The following is a 22,809-nucleotide window of genomic DNA, read 5'->3' on the forward strand; positions in this document are numbered from 1 at the left end:
GCGTTTTCTAGTGTCCAGAAGTAAATAATTGATTTAAAAAAACAGAAGAGCTTGTGGGTATTTGAAAGGAACCATGGAACATAAAGAAATACGTGTCTAGCAACCTGAAATTCTAAATTCTAGGCTTTCCTAAACACTTGCTGACTTGCACAGATGTTGATAAAAATCAAAAGGTCGCTTAAAATTAAATATTTATCTTATTTCTGTTGTCGGGTTTCCTAGTTTACTATATTGTGATAAAATAATGCTACCAACAAACGTGGTGTCAGAGATTGTTTATTTTAGCTTACAGATTATGCTTTATGATTAAGGAAGACAAACTCAAAGCATGAACGTAGAGATAGAAACAGAACCGGAAAGACTGGAGGAACACTGCTTAGTGTCTTGCTCCCTTTGACTTGTTCAACTACATTTATGGAAGCCAGGCCCATTTAACTATAGTCATAGAGGGCTGGGGCCTTCTACCTAAAACAGCAAGAATGAAAGTGTACACAGACATGTCTACAGGGCAACCTGAAAGATCAACTTTCCATTGAGGTTCGCTCTTTCCGCTTATTTCAAATTTATAATGAGGGCCAGCCCATCCCATGAGTCAAACAAGTAATATAAATTAGAAATTGTTATAATTTCAATATGACGAGTGTCAAGCATGCTCGGATATTAAAGCTTTTCTCTATAGCTGAAGATTGTGCTTCGATTGGTGATGAGGAATGCTCTAGGGGGAAGAGGGAACTGCTGGAGGAAATACAATGCTGGGAAAATGATGTTGTAGCTTCTTTCTAGTTCTGATTCCTTTTTGTCTTCCTTCCGTATCAGGCTCTGCTTTAGGGCTACTGTGAGGTATGTATCCACTACCCCTGGCCACAACCTCAATATTCTCTCTGGCATCATGTTGCAAACAAATGACCCAGACAGCTTAGACCTGAAGCCCTGAAAACATGAGCCATAACTAATCTGTTTTCCCTCAAGTTGTTTCCCCTCAGCTATTTCAAAACTTGAAAAAATTTCAACATAAGTTTAAACTTTATCTATAAATACTTTATGACATCTGAATTATTATTATTATTATCATTATTATTTTATGTGTATCTATATACTACCATTGTCTGTGGATCCCGCAGAGGACAGAAGAGGATGTCTCATTCCCTGGAACTGAAGGTACTAATAATGGTTGTGTGTCACCACACACGTGCTGGGGATTGAACTTGCATTCTCTGGTAGTACATTGCTGTGCCATTTTCATTTGTGTTAATTTGTAAACAAGAGAGCTTTATTCAGCTAAGAATTTTGGTACCTGAGTGTTCTTAACCGCTGAGTCATTTCTTTACTCCTGAGTCTATAATATTTTAATGGCACTTTAAGGTCAAAAAAATTAATTTTTCCATGGTGCATAAAATGTGCCAATTTAAAATGTTGGCTGAGGTACCTGAAAAAAAATGTGCCAATTTTTAAATTATTTATTTCTTTTTAATTTGTTAATTCTTTAACATATAATTATTTTATGATGAACTAATATTAGTATTAGGGGCATAGATATGAAATGACACAGGTGTCTAAAACAGTTACCCAACTCTGTGATGAGGAAGTGATTATTAGAATGTAATCATACTCCTCAGAGGGAGCAGTGAGTCCCTAACACAGTGCTGTGATGGGCAGAATCATAATAGAAATATAGACTTATGCTACCCCACTGTAGATAGTAGAAAAATGTTGCCATTTATGCTGAAATTTGGGTAGAATTTACAAGTAACTCCATTCTGCCAATAACACAATTTCACTTGACAAATATTTTGATATTCCTAGTGACCACCATATTGGAAACAGGCATGAAATATTTCCACTGTAGTAGAAAATTCTACTAGACAATGTGATTTGGGTATTATTAATTGAATAATGATTACACCTTACTTTTTATACAACATTTCTTAATGTTGAATTACACTTAGAGCTATAAACATGTAGCAGATACCATTAACCTTGGGAAATATGTTCTTTGGTATAATTAAAAATAGAGACTTGAAGGTATATTTGAATATGGACAGCATGTTATTGCTCTAGTTTATTAAGCATTAAAATTCCTGAACTCAATAATGGTTCATCAGGCACTGTGTTTCTCGATCTCCAAATGGTTATTATTAATAGTTATGGAGGGTAGTTTTATATGTTGACAGCTCTGGGGTAGGAGATACTCAGATAGCTGATGAAATATTGTTTCTAGGAATGTTGAAATTTATAGAAAAGATTAGGATTTAAATTTGTTAACCAAGTGAGAATGTTTATCTGGACACATTGAAATGAGCATCATCTGAACTTACAAGGATTGGAGGAGAAAAGACTTTCTGCTCCTCTCTCCAAGACCAAGATCACATCCTCTGCTCTTAGACATGAGCACCGATGGTTCTTGGGTCTTTGGATACAGACTCAGAGTTGCCCTATCTCCATAGAATAAGAATCCTCAGTAACTTAGATTTAAATTATATTCCTCTGTAGCTTGAAGATGAGGAATCCTCGATCTTCTACACTTCCTAAATATGTACATTAATGACTGTAATACTAGGCTTCCTCTCTTTTGTGGTGATAATTGAAGTTGTTATTTCTTTGAAGAGTGATTCAAACTCTTGTACAAAGAGATAGTCTACAGAAATAAAATTGTAACGACTAGTTTTAGGAGTTGATATTTAATTTTTGGTCTTACCATACAATTTAGCCAAGAGCCGTAAGCAGAACAATTGTGTTGTATAATTTACATTTTATACAGGCATACAAAATTAGATGTGTGTGTGTGTGTGTGTGTGTGTGTGTGTGTGTGTGTGTGTGTTGGTATTTATTAATCATTCATAGTAAAACTAGCAACTAAGTGGCTTCTGCATGGTACTTTTCAAAGTTTTTATTTTTAATTATCTTTAAACTTCTTTTATAGTCTAGTTATTATCCCCCTCCCAGTCTGCCCTCCAATAGTTCCTCATCTCATCTTTCTCCCCCAACCCCCATGCTCACCCCACCACTGGGGCCTCAAGTCTCTTGATGGTTATGTACCTCTGTTCTCATTGAGGCCATACCCTGCAGTCCTCTGCTGTATATGTGTTGGAGGGGCCTCATACCAGCTAGTGGTGCTGCCGGGTTGGTGGCTCAGCATCTGAGAGATCTCGGGGGTCAATTGAGACTGCTGGTCTTTTGTAGGGTTACCCTCCTTTCTTTCCCTGATTCAATTAAGGGGTCCCTGGCTTCTGTTCATTAGTTGGCTGTAAGTGTCTGCATCTGTCTCAGTCAGCTGCTTCTGGGACCTTTCAGAGGACAGCCATGCTAGGCTCCTGTCTGTAAGCATACCTTAGCATCAGTAATAGTGTCAGGCCTTGGAGCCTCGTGTTGCTGTAAAATTAAAATACTTTTATTAAAATTAAAATACTTTTATTAAAATTAAAAATTCCTTTATCCAGCACTAGGTCCAGCACCGTAGTGCCACATGGCATCTCTTTGATATTTTCATCTCAGTCAGCAAAGCGTCTCACCTGCTTTGCTCCATCACACTGTGGATGGCTAGTCTCTGAGCCTGGCAACAATCTCTCTACCCATCTAGTTTCCAAGGCAGTTTGCCACCATGCCAGACATACACATCTCAATTCTGTGGCAGCCCAATGTCTCCAGCCACCACACTCTCTTGAATTCGATTAAATCGCCACATGAAAGAACAACACAATAACCTCTGATCCAATTGATAAGATATAATTGCCCACTGCAATAAGATATAATTTTCTTATCTAGCCATACAAAGCCCTGTATACATCCATCCCTTAAGAATAATTATAACAACCTGTAGATGTGCAGAGAGGAATCTTAACATCTGCCTTCATGTTCTCTCAGCTGCTCTCCTCCCCTTTCTCTCCAGTCTCCTCCTTCTCTCTCTCTCTCTTGTCTCCCCCTCTCTAAAACTATTCTCCTGCAAGTCCTTCTCATCCAATGACAGGCCTTGTTCTATCTTGTACCTGCCTTCGTCTGCATAATGAGATCATCCTACATTTCACCCTTTCTGTCTAAATAAATAAATAAAAAAAACCCTTTTCTCCCAGGTATAAGCTGAGCACAACAATTAGCATTTTGTAGTTTATAAAGCATAAAATAAACCTTACACCCAGTCCAACACTCTATCAGTTAAATAGAACATTTAGTTATCCATTCCAGCTTAAGAAAGGCTTAAAATTTATGTTATATCCTGGCTAGCTTGTATACTATCTGATAACTATCTAATAAAATATGTATTTTTAGAGTTAAATAGCATGATAGGCTATGAGACTATAATCAGTCTTCAACCCTGTCAGAACTCTGAGAATGAACAAATTTCTGTAAACATAGGAAGCCTAACATGACTTCCAGAACTGAGACAAGTTGTAGAGACAAATCTCCACTAGCATAGTCCTCTGTAAGCAACATGTGAGCTCAAATCTTCAGCCTTCTGCCCCAAAATCAACTTGATATACACGAGAAATGCAGAAACCTCGAATGACTGATGATTCTGGCTCACCAGAGATTGTCAGTGAAGTATTCTGCATAAAGTGTCCCTCTTTGGACAGTATTAGTCTGTAGTTGAAATAGGAGTTTCTGTGAGTGACTGCCAGGCCACAAAGTAATACCTCACTTGGAAGTAGAGATACTCAATTTCTTTGTTAAATCCACCAATGGGAACTGTTAGGAGCAGATGTGTCTCAACAAAAGATGAATAACTTTAAATGTTATATTTTATGTGGATTTTTGGTGTTTTTGAAAACCATCTATCTATATAAGCTAGTCTGGACTGTTGTCCATTAACTATTTTAATACATTACCTTGAAAGCACTCCAACAAACTCAGTCCCATGATTTTGCTATTTGACCCTTAACTCACATGTGTAATCAACTCAGAAGTTTGTAATGACATCAATAGAAGGACTTGCTCTAAACCTTGCACTTATAAAATTTTTTAACAAATAAATTCTATACCAAAGTAAAGATATGGTTTTGGCTTAGTTACAAAATGAGATTGTGGCTATACAAATCAATCTAGCTAATTCCTCCCTGTTAAATTATGACAAATTCTAAATTCCTCATAAAAACAACCTTAGAATAACCATTTTAGCCCCCTAAAAGTCCAGGGAATTGGGGCAATGAATCTTCAATAACCTCTTCAAGCTGTACATGGGTATTGAGATATCCTTGGTGGATAGGGGGTAGGGGAAATGGAGCAAATGTTGTAGCCTGATTTGACTGTCTTGATTGGACCCAGCTGAAAGTCCTTGAAATCAGGAATCCAAGCAGGTATATTCTTCAAAATATAATTCTCAAGACAAGAGTTTAGAATAGAGATATCTTTTTATTTAATTCTCTTGAATTTATTTCTTAAGGCGATCTCCCTCTATCAAATCTGATCCATAGGACTCTGGAAGGTGTCCAGAGCCTAATCACCCTTTTTAAAAACACAAAGACAAAATATTCCTCCCAAAATACTGCGTTCCTTAGTCTGTAACCAGAAAAGCTTGTATCTAGCACTCTTTCCCAGAGGAATAATATAACCGTAAAACTCAAAGTCACACCCATTATGAAGTTTAATCAATTAAAAAAAAGGAAGTTAGCTAAACAATAGTGTATGAGCCTGTTCAGGCTTTTCTAGTCTGTCGAATCAGGAAATTAACCCAAAATTCCCATGGGTTGAGTAAGAGAACCTGAGCTCCCTATGTGGTAAATATAAAAAATAACAACAAACCCTCACTAGCCAACATCATCAAGTCATATGACCTTTAATGGGATAATTTATAAAACAAACTAAACACCTTCTATCAATTATAATATCAATAAGTACACAACTTGTCAAACCAGGACTTTAGCCCAAAATTTATCAATCTGTCAAGCTCTATCTATCCGGAGCCTCAGATTTTTATTTTTTAATAATGTCCATATTTATGTCTGTATTCACTCTGCCTGGTGTACAGATTTCTATCACAACTCTCTACTTAGAGTCAGTGACTAATTTTCCCTAAGTTCTGAACCATGGGTGAAAATCCCCAGGTGATTCAGGTAATATCTGTACTCTCTTCTAAAAACGAACTTAATCACCTTTTAATAATATCTGTCATTAAGAAGCAGGCAGCTTGTCTAATAGAATTTTAACCCAAAATTTCCATGTAGCCCATGCTAGAAAGAAATAGTATCCTGTAAGTCCTTCTAAACAACTTTCTAAACAAGTAGATTTTAATGTCTAACTCTCTGAGCTGCCACTACTTATCACAGCAGGGGACCCACAGCCTGCAGCCTAGGCTGCTTCTGTGTGTCTTTGTTTAAGTTTCCCTGTGCGTGAGACATCATGTGACTCAACATGGCACTGCCCCCTCCCCCATTTTGAAATTATAACTTTCAACTCTTAGGCTTACTAATGGATTCTTGTCCAACATGTTGGTTCGCCACCTGTTGCAGTAAAATTAAAATAATGCTGTCTTTTATGTTATGATTATTCTTAAGGGATAGATGTATACAGGACTTTGTCTAAATGAGCAAATAATATTTTATTTAAGTGGGCAATTATATCTTATCAAATGGATCAGAGGTTATTGTGTTGTATGTTCTTTCATGTGTTGATTTAATTGAATTCAAGAGAGTGTGTGGTGGCTGGAGACACTAGGCTACCATGGATTTGAGATGTGTATGTCTGGCATGGTGGCAACCTGCCTTGGGAACTAGTTGGGTAGAGAGATTGTTGCCAGACTCAGAGAGTAGCTATCGACAGTGTGATATGGGATGGAGCAAAGCAGATGAGACGCTTTGCTGACTAGGATGAAAATATCAAACAGATGCCATGAGGCACTGCAGTGCTAGACCTAGTGGAGGATAAAAGAAAACATATTTTAATTTTACAGAAGCAGCCTCCCTTTGAGATGAATCCCAATTTGGGCAGGTCATTGGACCTCCTTTCCCTCAGTCTCTTCTCCACTTTTGTCCCTGTGATTCTTTTAGACAGAAACAATACTGTGTCAGAGTTTTTTGATTGTGGGCTGGCAACCCCATGCCTCCATTTGAGGCCCTGTCTTCCTACTGGAGGTGGGCTCTACAAGTTCCCTTTCCTCATTTGGGCATTTGAGTCCTAAGTATCTCTCCCCTCCCAAGTCCCTGGTACTTTCTAGAGGCTCCCCCCACCTACCTCCTGAAGTTTCATATTTCCATTCATTTTGCTAGACCTCAGCTCAGGGTTTCACTTCTGTTTTCACCACCCCCATGCCAATACCTTATCATCTGGAAATCAATCTGGAGGTTTCTCAGAAAATTGGAAATAGATCTACCTGAAGACCCAGCTATACCCAAAAAATACCTCACCATGCCACAGGGTCACATGATCCATTATGTTCATAGCAGCCTTACTTGTGATAGTGAGAAACTGGAAACAACCCAGATATCCCACAATGGAAGAATGGATGCAGAAAATGTGGTTCATTTATACAATGGAATATTATTCCACTATAAAGAATGAGGACATCATGAGTTTTGCAGGCAAATGGATGAAGCTAGAAAATATCCTGGGTGAATACTCAGTCTCAAAAGGACATGCACGATATGCATTCACTAATAAGCAGATCTTACCCAAAAATAAGTACAAAATACTCAAGGTATAATTCACGAAACTCAAGATGATTAATACGCTGAAGAGTCCAAGTAAGGATGCTTCAGTCCCAGTAGGGAGAGCAAACAAAGCAATCACAGGAGAAACAGAGAGGGAGGGATGTAGGTGTGAGAGGAAAGGGGAAGTGAAAGGGGAACTTCTCAAAGTTCTGAGAATTAAGAGTTATAATAACATTGTTTGCTGCAAACACTATATCCATATATCCATATATCCATACTATGTCCATATATACATACGTACAACATCAGTGAGATGACTTTAGTTCCCACACTAACATGCAACTAAGTATGCTATTTGGCAGTTATAGATTCATTGTGAATTTTTGCAAGCAAAATAAAAACCAGGAGATGATGCTGTTCTAAATGCCTTTTAATTAAAGTTGTTCAATGTAGAGCTTGCTGCTACTGTTTTTTAAAGTTATTCATATTTATTTAGAAGACCTTTACTCAATCATTGATGTCATTTGTAAAATAAAAAGAAACTTTTTCCTTCCTTTTTCTCTTCGGTCTTTCATCTCTTTTTTTCCTAAATTTCTTCCTTTGGTTTTTGGTTGATTACTATGTAAGACACATATTTTTAATAAAATTAAAGAGTATTAAATATTTGTAAACTGAACGTGAAGATTTAACTGATAATGAAACTCTAGATAGATTGTGTGTAGCATATATATATATATATATCTCCACATATATGCTAATGGGTTGTTTCAAGCATCTTTACTAGATCATGTTAGTGATTTTAATATGTACTACGATATGAAAAATTTTGGTAGTTTTCTGATCTTTCTGAAACCCTATGGGATGGCATATAAAACACAAGAACATTAGCAGCTAACACATAATATACAGAAATGTACTCTCCTGACTCAGAGATAATATAGTACTTTTCCTGATTTACTAAGAGAATAAAGCTGGTGGAGGAGTAATAGCAAATATACACCCAGAATATATTTCCATAGTGTTACTTTTCCCATGGCTCATCACTTTATAACTGAATTGAATGCCAAGAGGACTGAACAAACTTTGAGCCTGCATCAGCAATTCTGTAACTCCTTGAAGTCTATGTAGTCCTATTATTTTATTTTAGATTGTAACCTTTATTAGTATATGAGATAAATCTAAGGTTACCTCACTATTGATCATTCAAAGTTGCTGAATCTTCATGGATGGAGGAGTATTTTAGAGAGAGATTAAGATTAAGTCATTCAACACAGAGAAGCTTCCTCCAAGCACCAGAATTCATTGCATTGGAACATACTCCATCTTGTTAAAAATCTCATGGCAAAGATTAAGGAAACATATTAAGGTCACTTCAAATAAAAGTGTTCATGCTATTATATCATCAGAGAGGTGCCTTCTAGATTATGACGACCTGGACATGTTAATCAGAAGTAGAGCAATTATTTCTCCCTGCCTTCTTGGACATTTATTATCTGTGCTTATTCTTTCATACTAGCATGTAGGTTTAGATTTTTTTAAAATCTGTTTTAATGAGTGTTCTTAAATTTTTAACACCCCTTTTAGCCCAGCACCCACCAGACATAGTGGATTAATAGAATAAAGGAGGATATGGGCTTGCTTAGAAACATTTCTTGGGAGAAAATCCATTCTGTGTTTGTCAGCAGTTCGGTTCATACAAATCAGTAGCAGCTTGATCTAACACTAATCATGAATCAGCAATGGTAGGACTCACAAATCCCATTCCCAGATCAGCAACGACAGGTTGATCCTGAAGAAATCACAAGGCTCCACCAATCATCCCAAGTCCATGGAAGCAGCAAGAAGTTACCAGAATACAACTAGAAGGTTTTTGGTGTGTTTTCCTCTATGAAGTCATGACAAACAGTGACCAACAAAGAATGATGTGGAAAACAAATACAACACACCCAGCATAGTCTGGTAAGATCAGCATCAGCAAAGCCCATTGATGACCTACAAAGAATAGCAAGTTATACCAATACCATCCAGCATTGTTCATTGTCCATTGGGCTACATTTATATCTGTTCCAAATGTCTTGTGTTCTCTCAAGTATCTGCTCTAGCAAAAAATCACCTGCCATTCTTCCAGACTGCTGTCTGAAAAACACCCTGTATTTGTTTTTAGCAAAACATCCTCCCACATGTCTGCTTCAGCAAAAACATGCTCTCGTAAGACAGTTTCTAAAAAAAAATCATATGATTCAACTGAGTCTCCAAAGAAACCAAAGTAAGATTCACTTACTTCCCACAATTCTCTGTGATCCTAGCAAAACCTGACATTAGTAACACTCCTAAGTTGGTATTACTTAGTATCAGACATGCATAAAGATGGATTATGTGATTTTTAGTCCTGTTTTATATATTACAGTTACTAAGTTTTATCTACATTGGTCCCTTTACCTTGAATGACAAAATTAATATACAAGTAGCATTTGTTTACAGATCACTGCAGTTTAAATCAAGGGGGAGAGAGGGCAGAGACTAGAGTTGCAATTTACGTTATTATGTAAATTATTTGTAAAGAAGTACTTGAGTCTAATTTAATCCTAGTAGCTGAATCCAGAAGAATGAAAGTTTCCAAGTTATGCTCATGTTTTTTTTTTTTTTTTTTTTTTTTTTTGAGACATTCTGAATTGTCTGTAGTCTGGATTGTTGCTCAATCCTGGAATTATTCTTTCTTCCTATTTTGTCCTCAAATACACTGTAATAATTTAATTAGTCTTGGTTGTTTATAAGTGAGTTGGTACAGCTAGGAAAGTCAGCAATATATGTTGTTTACTCCTAGAAACTGCAGTGCTCCTTCCCATGGGACTCATTGACTTATCATGGTGCCACAGTCCTACATGCAATGCTCATTTGGATGCTAAGTCATATCCATTCAATTTTCTGAGCTAGTGTGAGATCATATGAGTAAATGTTATTTACATTTTTCTACTTTCTTGTTTTTATTTTTTTCTACTTTTCTTAAAAAGTTTAAGGGGTCAGAGTATTCTCTTTGAATTGAACAGAATACAACTAATTGGGCTTATCATTGGAGCTAATTTCAGAGTTAGCAAGGTAAGGTCTATATAATTACCTTGAATAACCATATTTAATCTTTGCATTTTAGTTTACTTTTTTGGCAACATGATTCTCAAGGTCAAATGGGTGTCTGCATCCTATAATTCCTGGTAGACTCATAGATCAGAATTATGATTTCTGTACCTAGTAGCATCATAAGCTACTACCATATATTTTCACCAACAGGACCTCCTGTGGTCAGCTCAAATATGAGATGAACAAGAATGATACCAATGAGCATGCCCAACTGGGCAGAGAAAAGCCTGCATGGCTTCATCCATAAAGAGAGCTATAGAAAATGGAGGAAGCTGGGAATGGGATAAGTTGTCTTCCCATGTGAAGGACACACCAATTGGTTGTCCAGGTCCAAATAGTGAGTCCTGAAAACATGCATATAAGTACAATTAATTATATTTAGGAATTCCTATGTACATACATAAATGGGTGCAATAACAATTAGTAAAAAATGGCCATGTACTTGAAATAGAATGGAGAAGGCTACATAGGATTGTTGGAGTACAGAAAGAGAAAGGAGAAATGTAATTAAAATATAATTTTAAAAAGAAAATATAGAGTTTAAATTGTAATTTTTTTTAAAAAAAAGATACTCCAGAAAAAATGCATGTTACATGCAATCTACTTGATCCACTGGGTCATGTAGAAGACTCAACGAAACTCAGATTAATTCCTGACAGTTTATCAAAAACAAATTAAAACTGTAACAAATAATCTAGAACATATAGAGGAATTTTAATCCACCTATATGAATACTCTGGCAAAGGATCACATTCAAAGACCTAGGTCTGTGTGATCAAATCTGGAATGCAGACATACTACACACCTTTAATTCCTCTGACTATAATGAAAGACATGCCCTTGTTATACGTCTTTAATTCCAAACAGTGTGGGGTTAATTTCTAGAAGGAAGCAGCCATATTTGAAAGTGACATCTAATTGAAGGGGAGACAAAGTAATGAATCAAATAAAGATTTGACAGTGCGATTCAGAGATAGATTACACCCAACTCTCAAAAGAACATCACCAGGATAAAGAAGCTTTTTTTCAGAGTAATTCAGGGAAAGTCAGTCAGTTGAGAGTCAGTTCAGTCAGAGATCTATAAGTCAGTTGAGAGGCAGTGTGGTAGAGTTGAATTCATAGCACTTAAGTTAGTAGAGTTCAGAGGCTGTTTTTACTGGGACAGTTTTATAGAGACTGGTTACAGAAAGAACAAGCTAAACATAGCTGAAGAAAGACTGGGCCAGAGAATGTGAAGAAGCCAGAAGATTAGAAGTGAGTTTAGATAGAGTTAGTTTGGGGCCAAACAGAGCAATTCAGTCAGAAGCTGTGAGAACCAAGTTTGAAAGTGTCAGCTTGGAGAAAAGTTTGAGCCACAATAGCTGAGTTCAAACAGTCAACCAACATTAAGAAACTAGAAAGTGTGAGGTTATTCAGCCATAAATATTAGAGATTATAATTACATTTTGCAAATTAAAGATTTACAAGAATACAACAAAAAAGTCTATACTCATAATTTTAGTTTCTAAATATGTTAACTTTTTTTATCTTTATTCTTTCTTTCTTTGTGTGTGTGTGTGTGTGTGTGTGTGTGTGTGTGTGTGTGTGTGTGTGTGTACGTGCGTGCATGCTGGGTACAGTGACAAGTGACTTTAACCAGTGAGCTAACTCATCGACTTGTCAACTTCTTTATAATGTACATAGATAAAGGGACATAGAAGGACTTATTTTATTTTGTTAAGTTTAATTCCTAGGTATTATTTCATAAAAACCAGACAAAAAGGTGAATTTTTAATTGGACATGGCACAATTTAATTAAAAATATTGTTTGGGGAACATTCTGAGAAAATGACACAATAAAACAAATAAGTTGTAGATACTGAAACAGTATTAGCTTGTGTCCTGACATGACCAATGGCCAAGACAGAAGCTGTTAAAAAGCACTTGTAGTAGCCAAGTTGGTAACATTCTGAGCTGATATAAATTCCTATGAACTCAGTTTCTGTACGTATTCTTTACTAAAAGACTATTAAATTCCACTTGAATTCAACATCTTTTATGAAGTTGAGTAGCACCTATGACATTTGTCCTAATTTGTCTAAATGATTTCAAACTACTTAAACACCATGCTTCAATGCTTCTGTTAGAAGGAAATGAGGATGATGATCATGTAAGCATATTATCAGAGTTATTTTTGTACTGGTTTGCTCTCTGTAAGAGAATAATTTTGGCCATTATACTTAGCTTTTCTAACTGATTGGGTGATTGATTGATTGATTGATTGATTTTGTGGTTCTTGAGACTGAACCCTGAGTTACTTTTCTTGTGCTTTAAGTAAAAAATCATACCATTGAACACTGACATAGAAAACACTGCTGCATTTTATGACAAAGCCTCAACAAGGAAATGTATGCTATTGAGATCACATTTTATAGCAAGCTTAACTTGATTTTAAAAATTTCACCAACCCATCTGTCCTGCCATAACTGTTTATTTTTTCCATATTAAACAACATTATTTGAGTCTCAAATCTCTACTTAAATTAGGTCAGAACTGTTTTTTTTTCTACAAATTCATTCATATAAGAGTGTGTATGTGTGTGTGTGTATGTTATATATGTAGTGTAATTTTCTTATCTGTTTATGATATTGCTAAATTAGATTGTAAAGTAGTTACATATAAGCAGAATTAAGATTAGAACAATAAGGAAAATAAGCGCATGTGGAGATTAAATAATTTCTCATAAAACTGAAAGCTGGCCTGAATACTCTTTTTTTTTTTTAAATTCACAACTTGGGTTATCTTTTACATGAGATGATGCTAGTTTGTCAGTTGTCAGCATATGTCTAATACAAACCACAGTTTTTATTACCTAAGTTTACTAGTAGAATACATGTATATATTTTTTACACTACAAAAGTTTTTTTTAGTAGGAAGAATGGATTTATACTATGGTTAGCTAGGAAATGCCTTATCTCTATGAGTAATGCATAGATAACTATAAATATAAACAAGTGAGATATAGAGAAGAGACATGATGAGGTTGTTTTCATTGTGTTGGCTGGGGCTAAAGAGATGGCTCAGGGTTAAAAGTGCTTGCTGTTTTTCCACATGATCAAAGGGTCAATCCATAATCCCCATTGTCTGTTGTTGGTGCACTTTAGAAAGTGACCATATTTTCTTTATCCCAGCTAGTTGCAGATAAACAGGACAGTTTATTAGATTTATTTTAATAAGCTTTATGGCACAATAACTGAGCAGTTGTTGATCTATTCAAATCCTCTAAATTAATCTGGCTACCTCCAAAGCTAAAATCCCCAATATACTTGCATTTTAGTATTGATTGGGCTCTAGATCTGGCTTTATCTGCTCCATGCATATTCTCGTGCTTGGAAATATTATTATTAAGCCATCTCCTAAGCCCTCTTATGGCAAATGAATCCTTTCTTCCTCTCTGTTCTCTCCTCTGCTCAGTTTTTGGCTAATCAGCTCTTTATTGACCAATCAGAGAATAATCAGGGAACATGTCTATATGGCATTGATGCAGAAGATCCTTAGGAAAGTCATTACAATATCATATCTGGATTGTAACTATATATAGGATTTCAGAGATCAACATTAAATAGTACAAGAATAATCATTGCAACAGCACAATAGGCCACTTGTTTTGTAACATGGTACTGCTATTTAAACAATAACTTTCAGTGAATAGAAGCAAAAATATTGTTAGTAAGCAGTCTGCAAATAATAGACTATCTTCCAGCAGGCAATATGAATATGGTATTTTGACTAAGGAGATATAAGCACTGTTGTCTAAGCCTTAAATAGTTGATGTGTGAGTAAAACATTTTTTGATTCCTATAAATGATAAATAAATATAAGTAAGTGGCCCCAAGGCACTCCTCAACAGTACATGTCTAGGATAGATCAGAACACCAAAACTACTACTATAATCAAAAAACGCTTAAAACAGGGAGAATGGATCTTTGCTGAGGTGGAGGAGGAAAAATGGGAGAAATGGGGGAAATATTGATGACAATGGATCAGCTTATAGAAGCTTTGCTAGAATCTTCAGAATGATGCTGGCACGGCAACAAGGGAAACAACTATTGTTAATTCAAAAGCTTACTAATACTGCCACACTGTTAACATGAAATTAAGATTATTTCAGAGTGAAAATCTATCCATAAACAATATGGATAAATGCTGATCAAGAAATTGGCAGCAAGGTTTTGGAAAGACTGAAAATTTGCTGCATGTTTGTAACTTTGTATGTTTCCCTCTTTGTGAGTGAGGGTGATGTAGTGCTATATTGTTGATATTGAGGTTGGCCAGGCAGTGAAAATGAATTGATATTACAGTTCACTGCTCTTCAAGAACAAATGAAGGTTACTACATATCTGTGTAGAAGAACAGTTTCTGGAGAAACTCAAGCAACTGAAAATAACTTTGGCAAAAAGGCATAAGGAAAATGTTAGCCTAACCCTAACGCATGATTGATTACTCTTGCTTTCTCAGAATTATGGGAGGAAGGAAATGCCTGTTGCTTCTCTACATAAAAATAGATATAAGTAATGACTATTTTAAATTGACGTGAAAATGTGTTATATTTCTTTCATCAACACATGGATTTTAATTTTTCTCATTTTAAAAGGATCATTTCTTTTTTTTTTAATCTTTATTAACTTGAGTATTTCTTACTTACATTTCGAGTGTTATTCCCTTTCCCGGTTTCCGGGCCAACACTCCCCTAATCCCTCCCCTTCCCCTTCTATATGGGTTTCCCTTCCCCATCCTCCTCCCATTACCACCCTCTCCCCAACAATCACGTTCACTGGGGGTTCAGTCTTAGCAGGACCCAGGGCTTCCCCTTCCACTGGTGCTCTTACTAGGATATTCATTGCTACCTATGGGGTCAGAGTCCAGGGTCAGTCCATGTATAGTCTTTAGGTAGTGGCTTAGTCCCTGGAAGCTCTGGTTGCTTGGCATTGTTGTACATATGGGGTCTCGAGCCCCTTCAAGCTCTTCCAGTTCTTTCTCTGATTCCTTCAATGGGGGTCCCGTTCTCACTTCAGTGGATCGCTGCTGGCATTCGCCTCTGTATTTGCTGTATTCTGGGTGTGTCTCTCAGGAGCGATCTACATCCGGTTCCTGTCGGCCTTGCTTCATCCATCTTATCTAGTTTGATGGCTGTATATGCATGGGCCACATGTGGCCTTTGCTTTTAATGATATTTCATTAGTTAAAATTTGCTACAGTGGATTGCGAATTTGGAAGTTGGCTTGAAAAAGCAAAGCTGCTTCTATTTGTTCCTGGCCTTCCTTCAAGGGTCTAGGACAGTGGCTCCTAACTTTTTAAATCCTGTGACCCTGTAATACAGTGCTTCATGTTTTTGTGAACTTCAACCATAAAATTATATTCATTTTTACTTTGTAATTTTATTACTGTTATGAAACATAATGTTAATATCTGATGTGAACAATATCTGATATGCAATTCCTGTGAAAGGGTCATTCAACCCCCAAAAGTGTAGTGGCCCACAGGTTGAGAACCTGTGGTCTAGGAGTTTTATTTATTCTTTTTCTTATGATGATGCTTTAAAAAAAACATCATGGAGCAAGGGGCTGGACATGTAGCTCCGTGCCAGGATGCCTTGTTGGTATGCACAGGGCACGGAGTGTTATCACTCTCCAATCTTAAGTCAATGTGTAGAAACCACATGTAGGTGTTTTGACTAATCCTTTTTAAATAGATTTTCCAGGCAAAAGTAAAGGCCAATCACATATACTGCTCCATCACAGTTGACTCTATTGCCGTATATGAGGCAGTGGGACTCCATAGAATGACCAATGAATTCATTACCTAGGAAAACTAAGAACAGCCAAAGAAAACTATTTTGATCTAAAGAGTCCTTAAAATGACAAGATCTGAGGCTGGAGAGATGGCTCAGTGGTTAAGAGCACCGACTGTTCTTCCAGAGGTTCTGAGTTCAAATCCCGGCAACCACATGATAGTTTACAGCCATCTGTAATGAGATCTGGTGCCCTCTTCTGGTGTGTCTGAAGACAGCTACAGTGTACTTATATACATAAAATAAATAAATATAAAATAAAATGACAAGACTATATTTTTCATTTCACTAATATTCATCCTTGACGTTTTAGAGCAAAACTATATCTAGAGAAAAATTATTTTAAAAAGAGTATTTTTATATGTATGAGAATTAGCATGTGTGTACATAAGGCCACTGCCTGGGTGTTTGGTGCCCATGGAAACCAGAAGCTGATGCTGGATTCCTAGAATTGGAGTTACAAACAGTTATGACCTGCTATGTAAGTGTTGGCAATAGAACATGGGTCCTCTTCAAGGGCAGCAAGTTCTCTTAGCTGCCAAGCCAACTTCCCTATCCTGAAAGAAAGTAATTTTTATGTGTCTGATCGTTTCTGTAGAGGTTATATCCAAGTCTACATTTGGAACCAATGTTTTCAAAGCTCGATGAAGACTGAGAGACGTACGTTGTAAATCTCTGCTTAAGCCTTATGTTAGCCAATGTTTTATGTTTTCTTAAGCCATAACTCAAAATTGAAATCATGCTATCATTATGCAATATAAGGATGCAAATTACAGCTTTACTTAAGCACATATGTTCCTATTTCATAATTAAGGAATCAAATCATTCTAAAGTAAAAATTGATAGTAAGAAATGCTTCTTGGGTTGGGGATTTAGCTTACTGGTAGAGCGCTTACCTAGGAAGCACAAGGCCCTGGGTTCAGTCCCCAGCTCCGAAAAAAAAAAAAAAAAGAAATGCTTCTTGGCCTGAGAGTAAGCAATTACTGTGTCAACTAAGTAAGTGAAAAACTCATTGCCCTAGTTAGTGATTGTCATGTTGACACAGCCCAGACTCATCTGAGAAGAAGGCTTCCATTAGGGAATTGCATGAATCAAATTAGCTTGTGGTTGTGTCTATAAGGGATTTCCTTGACTATTTGATTAAATATGGATAGTACAAACTACTGTAGATGGCACCATTTTGAGGAAGGTGGCTTTTGGCTTAGATAAGAAAACTAGTTAAACGCGGGCTTGTGGATGAGCCCGAGAGCAGGCAAGCAAGCAGCAGGCCTTCCTGATACCTTCCCACATTTCTTCCCTGACTTCCTGCCATGACTTTCTTTTATCAAAGTGACAGAATGACACGAAGATACATGCAAGATATAAGACTTCGAAACACAAAGAAATAGTAATGTTATGAAGCATTCATCAGAAACCCTATTATATTATGAAGAATAAACAGCAGAGTTTCTATTTTTTTTGTGTGTGTGTTATTAAAATACAGATTGCTAGTCAAGGAAATACCTGATTTGTCGCCCAATCTCTTCTTAAAATATCTGCCCCTCTCTCACTCTCTAGGCTTTTATCTGTCTTATGTTCACTAAATCTCTGTTTCCATCGCGACTTGAGGTTTGCCAGGGAATATGCCAGCACATGGGCTTCCAAGTTCCAATGTCTCATACTCATCACCACATATTGCAGCCACTCTAAACCAGTGACTCAGTACAGGATAACGCTTTCATTTCCCCCATACGGTAAACTCTGAGCTTTCTATGTATAAGATAATTGAGCTTCTTTTCTCTCAGTAGATTTGTTTTCTTTAAAAACCAGGCAGTCCTGTTTGAAGATAACTGGATCCAATTAGCCATTCATTAATCACTAATAGGAGAAATTTAAAATTTTCAGGAAAATATGGAAGGTAGAAGTCCATTTCATATCAAATCCTTCCACTTTCCTTCTCTCCTTCCCGGGCTTCCCATGCTACTGTATTGAGATCCTCCTGTCCTCACCTCTCATTTTTGTCAAAGTGAGCCTTCATTAGCTTAGTGAGTTTTGGTTTGTTTTTTTTTTTAAATCTGTAACTCTTGTGACTGCTTGCATCTGCAATTCTCCAGATCCAGACAATTTAAAGGAGAGAACAATCAACAAAATATGCTAAATGTAAAAGGAAAAAAAATACTCAGCCAACAGAACTGTTTAGTGCCTTCAGGACCCTTGATTTCTTCCTCCTGTTCTGTATCTTCCCTACACTGATTTCTACATCTGTCGTGTTTTATTTCTCTGAAATCAGCTTCTGCTCTTAATGGTCCAGGCTGAGAAATCAATGTTGATTTCAATCAACTTCAGATCGGTGCAAGACGTCCACTGCAGATCCAAGAGCCAGCTGTATGAAGCTAAGAGAAATCCGACTGTCAGCTTTTCCTTAATTACATATCTCTGCACATTTTTAGCATGCTGGTGTTATAATGACCCAGTAGACATTTTATTTTAGAAAAGAAATGATGGGATAAGTCACAAAAGATTGTTTCTTAAATTCTAACATGCCACGATGATGTTTAACAAAACAGTTTATTCCTAGCCTATTGTCCTGTCAGGCATTATTTAATTTTTTTGTTAGCTTCTTAGAAATTATTTTTATATGTACAAGAATAAGCTGAAAGGCGCTCTGGTACTTTCTGAGAGTTAATTGTTTGCCATGTAAAGAGTGGAATGATGCCTTCTTGTCTTGCTGTAGAGACGCCTCGTGTTCTCACAAGCTTTCGTCTAATCCACTTCTCAGTTCAACTGACCTTGGTTCTAGAGAGTGGAGACTAAAGGCTGGAAGGAGATTATTTTCTCCCTCAGAGCAGGATACAAATGTTTAGCTTTCAGGGTTGTAACAAAAGAAGGTACCTTGTTTGGCATTCGACTTTACCAGCACCTTCTGGGAGTGGCTGTGTTTGCTCAGCATGGCTACCATTTAGACATTATGTATCTTTTGATATGTTACTTCATCCAAAAGCTCTAGTAGCATCACAGAGAGGAAAGGAAGAGCGTTGGGGTCACCAAGGAAAGCAGTATAGGAACTGTCCACAGTTTGTTATCTTCAACAAACCATGTTTTCACTCTATATAATACTTTAAATAACTGTGATTTGAATACAGCAAACTTGCGAAGAAAAGCACAGTGTGACTCACATACCTGGGCTGTCACTAATTCTCTGTCTCCTCCATTATGAAAAGCTACCACGGGACAGTTTGATAGGCCCTGATCATAGTTTATATAGGGTTCATGTGAGATATTTTAACAAATGCATTATATATATATACATATATATATAGCATGTGTATATAAAATATGCCATTATTATACTATTCAGCCACTGTACATTACTTATTTGTACAGATCCTATGCTCACTAGCAATTCTTTAGAGACCTCTCTTTTCAGCAATGCCATGTAGTTGAATAAAATGGGAGAACGGAGTTGTCTTCTTCTGTATGGCAATATGCCTTCAAAACTACTAACACTTATGTGACAGTTCAGTATTCTTTCAGAACTAAATAATATTCCATTGCTTAGAAGTATCAGATTACATATTTTTTGGCTGCTGAATATTGTGGTTGACTCAAACTTATGGTAATTGTAAAGATATCCACAAATATTCACGAGCAAGTTTCTTCTAGAGATGTGGGATTTACTTATTTGGGTGACTACCAAGTAGCATGATCTCACATGTCTACTTTAAAACTAATCTAAGTGTAGAGTGTGTTTAGCTTTGGCTCAAAAGATACCGAGCTCTCTTCCTACTGGCTGATACAGTTCAAAATTCCTATCAACAGTGAATGAGAGGAACTGCTGCTCATACAGTGGCTATCATCACACCACACTATAATACTTAACAAAGTGCTTCAATATTTTAATTTGTAGTTCTATTTAACAATGAGATATTGTACCTTTTCATGTTTCAACGTTTTTACTCTTTTTAAAATTATTTTTTTACAGTCCAGTCATTACCCCCTCCTGGTCTGCCCTCCCACAGTTCCTCATCCCATTCCTCCTCTCCCCTCTCTCCAAGAGGACATCCGCACCCCTAACCACCACCAGGCCTTCATCATCTCTGAATCCTACATGATGAGATGCCTGTTCAATCCCCACACAATGCTTTACTGGAGCTGATTATCGTATTATCAATAAGAGAGAGTCTTGATTACGTTTTGGAAGGCTGTCTTTTGTATATGAAATACCTTTTTGCAGATGAGTCTCTGCAGTTTAGCCTGCCTTACTGTTTAAATATTGTCTTTCTATGAGCAGAAGATTTTACCACTAGGAAGTGCCAGCTTACTGGTTAATGCTTTCACTGGTCAGGCATTTTGTTTTGCTATATCTTGTAACCACTGCAAAAGTCAAGGTCATCTTGTAAGATTTGTGTCCTACAGGTGCTTGTGTGATGTATTTTGATGATTCTTATTCTCATTCTCTCTCTCTTTCTCTCTCTCTCTCTCTCACACACACACCCACACACACACCCACACACACACCCACACACACACACACACTGGGTTTATTTTGTTCAATTGATTCTTACCTACTGTATATTGGCATACTGCCATCATTCCTCAGATTTACAGAAAGTTTTGAAGTTGAAAAAAATGTTATTTCAATCAAGTTCTGTTCTAACTGTATGTTGTCTTTTCAAACATATTTGGTCTTTGGCCTTCTCTGTGTACTTCATGTTGTCAATTTCTTCTAGTAGCTTGCTGCAGTTTTTATTGGGACGACCTTGTACCAATGTAGGAACGTAAGGACAGTATGAAACTGCTCAGTTTTCTACTCAAACACAGATCATCTCTGTATTTTACTCAGTTCTTTGGTTGCTTTCACTGGATTGTTTAGTTCTCTTTGTATAAATCTTGCATAAATTTCTTGAGACTGATATCCAAAATATCCTTGCATATTTTGAGGGATGTTGATGTAAATGGCACGCTCCTTTAACATTCAAATTATAGCGTTTTTTTTGGTTGATTTACTCAAAAAAAGATATTTTTTTTTTCTTTTTTAAGGATCTGGTCTGGAGCATGCTTGAAAAGTGCATTTTGCTGAGCTATACTTCTGAGAGCACATTCTGTCTTCATCCTGATGCTGGTGCAAAATTTTCTTCTCTCTCAGCATTAAGTATGAAGGTTTTATTAATAGGTATATGTGTGTTAAGTATTATTTTAAGGTTATAATTTAATTTCAGAGCTTCTTTCTTACCTTTCTTCCCTCCAAACACTCCTGAGCAACCTTCCCTACTCTTCTTCAAATTCATGGCCTCTGCTTTTTTGTTTTCACTAGTGTTGCATGCATATATGTATATGTGTATATGTATATGTATATGTACATGTTCCTAAATACAACTTGTACTGCCCATATAATGGGCACGTCTAATGGTACGTCGTTTCCAGTGCATTTGGCACTAGATGAGTAATTCATGTGCTCTTCCTTTGAGCACTATCAGTGATAAAGAAACCTGAAAACAGTGACATGGAACTGAATGGATGGAAATGGAAGGACCACGGAGAATGAAGCAACTTAGACCCAGAATGAAAGCATCGCACACTTCCTCTTACTGTGGGCTCCTGGGCTCAAATCATATGTGAGGACATAGTCTGTAGTAACATAGAGGCCAGAAAATTAAAGGGGACCATTGCCAAGAAAGAGTTATTGGAAAGTCAAAGAGAGGATACAAGTAATCTGATCAGGACAATGGGAAAAGGGGGGGACCTTAGGGAGAGGGAAAGAGGGAAACACAGAAGATGTCTCTTGGTTTAATTTTGTAGCCGTCCTTATTCAAATTTAGAGAATCATATGTCCTCCAGAGCTGAGACATTTCACACTGGAGTAGCACATCCTGTGAGATGATTATTTTCACATACGATGCTGTGATCATGTCAAAGACAGTACCATTTTTAACTGATGATGTAACAGACCCCACTGTCCTCTTTCTCATTTTGTCCTCTCTCTCTTTCCCCAACTTTTCCTTTCTTCCTTTCTTCTCCTTCTTCTGCTTCACATGTTCCACGTAGAGGGAGAAATTCTCACTTAACACTAATACAAGTACTTTTTCTGGTAGTACTACACTGAAGTGAGAATGCTTTGAGTCTGTATATATGTATATACATATATACATATATATAATCTGTAATTTATCTCTTTACTAGTTATAGCATTGCTGACATTAATACCAAATATTTACAGTATGATATACATATACCTGTATGCAAGTTTAGGGTACAGGCATGTATATAAAGGAAGATCATGTTTAAATG

The sequence above is a fragment of the Rattus norvegicus genome, chromosome 9 (genome assembly GCF_021556685.1).
Source record: "Rattus norvegicus strain SHRSP/BbbUtx chromosome 9, alternate assembly SHRSP_T2T, whole genome shotgun sequence".
NCBI lineage: Eukaryota > Metazoa > Chordata > Mammalia > Rodentia > Muridae > Rattus > Rattus norvegicus.